The 3,952-nt window shown below is 36.6% G+C and overlaps 1 pseudogene; it reads right to left on the bottom strand.

Annotated features, from left to right (window-relative positions):
• Positions 1-1,912: 1,912 nt before the first annotated feature.
• On the bottom strand, positions 1,913-3,708 carry LOC111381649 (annotated as a pseudogene).
• Between the last annotated feature and the right edge of the window lie 244 nt (positions 3,709-3,952).

Raw genomic sequence — 3,952 nt, 5'->3', positions numbered from 1 at the left:
GTTGACTTTTTATACAATTTTTTTCTAGTTCCCCTGAACTCGGATCTATTGTCTGAAATATGCTGATAGTTATTTTTTTTCCCACTTGAAATTTGAAGGTTTGAGAAAGAACTTGCTGTTGAAGCCCTTCGAAGAAATGAAAATGATACTCAGAAGGCTTTGGATGACTTAACGAACCATGAAACAAATTCGGTGATGCAGGTAAATGTGCATGAATACCTTTGTTTATTGGATTTATTTGTAAAATTCAATCATTCTTATGTTCATTTTGCAGATTGATGTTGAATCAAGGAAAAAGAAAAGGTTGCTTCGAGCAATACCCGCAGCGAATGAAGAACTTGTATCCATGGGTTTCCCTCGAGCAATAGGTACGTAATAAGCGACTGGTGCTGCTGCTTTCACACACTTGTCAATTCCCTTCACTAACTGATAAGTTTATTCCAAATTTCCCAAATTTTTTCTTAGAATTACAAGCTTACCGAAATTTTTGATAGTCTATGTTGGTTCGAGCATTAAATGTGTGAAAGTACACTTCTCTGCACCAGGCCTCTGACTTGAACAAATAGAACTAGATTGATATAGTTTTCAAGTAGAACACACAGAATGACATTTACTCCTTGAGTTGAGATGAAACTTTATGTCCATTATGTTTCATGTCTAAGTCGGGTTTTTTATCATTTCATTTCTGTATCGTTTGTCTTTTGTTACCTTGAAATAGAAAATATGTAACTTGAGAGCCACGTGCTATATTGGATTTGTTCTTGAACACAGTTAAAATCATGGAAAAAGTTGTAGCTTTGACAAGTTGTTCGAAAGTATTAGGTACACCATTAAAGATATTCTTCTAGGTCTTCAATTTTTGTTTTGTTTCTTGGTCTTGTAGTGGATGCAGCTCTTCGCAGGTTTGGTACCCAAGAACAAGCACTAAATCATTTACTTGGACAACCCAATGCAAATGCAGTAGTAGTTGGTGCAAATCCTTCAATTCAATCGCTAAACATCCCTGGTTTAGATGCTGGACAAGGCTTAGAAACGAGTATGGAAGAAGACGGTGAAGGTCCATCAAGTAGGGAGGAAGTCGAGGATTGAGATGCAGAAATGGAGGATGAACTGACAGGGGAGTTGCTGAAAGGAGATGCGTATTCAGATTATGACATTGATATTACACTGGAAGGCGAAGCTATAAATGAGTATTTGGCTTAACTTGCTGGATGAGAATTTTGATGACGCCTTAGATTCATATTTATTGACTTGTATTGAACTTCTCCTTTGGATTTACAACTATCGTCTTCTTGGTTTAGTGGTTGGCAAAAGTTAGAAGACATTTGACCCAATGAAATTCTCTGAGGGGTATATTTATACATCAGTAGCACATGTTATAACTTGTTCTTGATCTCTCTGCTTTCAAGATTGTCGACACCAGCAAAATGTATACTTGTTCCATTCGATTTTTCTTGCACAACTTTCTTGAGCAAATGAAACACCGGCATGAACCCCAGAGAAAAAGTAAGAAACGCATATACAAGAGAATTATATCAAAAAGTTGTATGTGGTAATTTATTCTTCAGAATTAAAAAAAGAAATATAGTTCGAATACAATTGTCTTCTCGAATTTTAACTCTAAAATTTCCAAGCTATAAGCAAACGTTTGGTAATGGTGTTTGGTAGTAGGGCTGAGCTCGAGGTGTAAAAGAGAGTTGGGCTCGTCTGCCACGAGATTGGCCAGGCATGCCCACCTTGGCTTGCAAAGCTGGTCAACGAGCTGTAATGGCTGAAAATAGAGGTCCAACCTTCTAAAGATTCATATCGTCAAGTGTTCAAGTGTACAATTGAGCCCATTGGCAGAAATTAAACATTAGTAGGTTACTCTAATATTGGCTGTCTACATCCAATGCTAAAAAGTGTGGTAACTGTGATTTCAAATAAATACATTTTCTGGCCATCTGTAGGATTGGCATAGTTCCCCAAAAGATGTCTCACATTTTATGTAGCACGTTGCTCCGAATGCAGAAGAGGTTGATACTCAGCATCAACAGTGTGCATTTCTATGTTTCCATCTTGAGAACCTTCTTCCTTGATCTCTGGTTCCTTCTCATCTTTTGGGAGAGCATTACAGTGAATTGTGTGCGACATTGGCCTTTCTTCATGGAATAATCAGCATAAGGATACGACAACTTCAAATGTGGTTATAACTTATCAAAGCATCATATACATGTAAGAAGGGGGGAGAGAAACTTACGGGTGCTTGCAAAGCGTTGGGCATTGGAATGTAAGTGCATACTTGCATGTTGATAACTCAGTGAAAGAACTTATCATAGCTCTGGGCTCTGAGCAAACAAATCTCACCTGAAAAATTAAAATTGAGAAGATAGAATCATTACAATTATTAAGGTAGAGAAGACGTATATAAAGTGGAACTTCATACAGATAACTCGGTGAAAGAACTTCATACCTCTGTTTCCCGAGGTTGATTTGTTAAATCACAGAGAGTTCCATTTGTAAACAGATGAGAATAATACCTGAATGTCAAGATAATAAAATGTAACTTTCATATCTATCCAACAGTTCTTCTCTATCAGTTTGTAAAGCACTAGTTCTTTTCAATGCTATCTGTTTAACCTGTACAGCTGAAATTCATACCTTTGAGAGGCATCTTTTGAACGAGGATCTTTCAGCGCTGATATGTCGGAAAGATTCTGATTGCTAGTTTCTGTAGCTTTAGCGTCATACATGCCCAAGATAAATTCTTGAGCCAACTGCCAGATATTAGAGTTCCCGCATCATTTACACCAGTATTAAAGTATTACCAGTAAGGAAGAAATACATGATCTTAGATCTCTGGACTAATATCAATTTCTGAGTAATTTCTTGATGTAATACATCAAATAAGTAGAATAAATTGCCCACTGTGCATCTGATCACAAGATTTTATAGAAGTTATTCCTGGATCACAGTTAATCAGTACTGTGATAACATTTTTCCGAATTTCTATATTGACAACATACCGCAGCAGGCATAGTATTCAGAAAAACTTGAGCAGCAATGATAAATCCAATATCTAAAGCATGTCCCGTAAAGCAATCTATACTCTTGTAAGTTTAGGAAAGCTACCTTATCATCCTCAAAATGAAGTTGCCGCACCTTATTCTAATAACAAAATTCATATGACCACCATCTTTCTTGCTGCATTACATTTCTTGGCTAGGTAAGCATATATACGTGCAACATCATAAAAGAGCCAAGATAAAGTTAAAAATAAAGAGTAACCAAATTTCACAAGGATATCAACAAGACAGCTTATATATCAGTAGTTCCCAAGGAAATAAGGAAATTTCTAATCATACTAAAGGATATAAGGCGGTCTGGTTTGCTTCAATGTTTTCCCTGTTTCTTTATTTTGATGGTTGAGAATCATTACCCTTATAAAGCAGCGACCTTTAAGAACTTCAAGCAGCTCATCTGGAGTCTTCAATTTGAAATGTTCCTCAGATTCCACAATCATACTGCTAATATTCTATTCAGCAGCTAGCATTCTGCTCTTGGATTTCTCTACATTAGGCAAAAAACAGAGAAACTTTTCTCCTTTTTTGTTGGGCATAACCATAGACTCTTGATCATCATCCTGCAAAATAGAAAATCACACACATCAATTTTATTGAAACATGGAAACAGTTAAAATACCTAAGACCCAAGCACCACGGATGCCATGCAGGAACTTTACTCTTCCCTCCAAAAGCTATCCAGTCAAGATTCTCTACAGTTTACAAAAGCGTAACGAGATTATGAAAGATGTTATTTACGTATTCCTTGAATCTGATAAGTGGAGACTATTTATGGAATACTTGGTATGCAGTATGCTGGATGGGATGCCGGAGATGATTAAGGAAAAAAACAGTTGAAATAATATCCCTTGTCCCATGCAATACTATGCACTACTGAATATCAAACACGT

The sequence above is a fragment of the Olea europaea genome, unplaced genomic scaffold (assembly GCF_002742605.1).
Source record: "Olea europaea var. sylvestris unplaced genomic scaffold, O_europaea_v1 scaffold2347, whole genome shotgun sequence".
Taxonomy (NCBI): domain Eukaryota; kingdom Viridiplantae; phylum Streptophyta; class Magnoliopsida; order Lamiales; family Oleaceae; genus Olea; species Olea europaea.
Note: the sequence above shows the minus strand (reverse complement) of the source record. Positions and strands in the feature narration are given on the sequence as shown.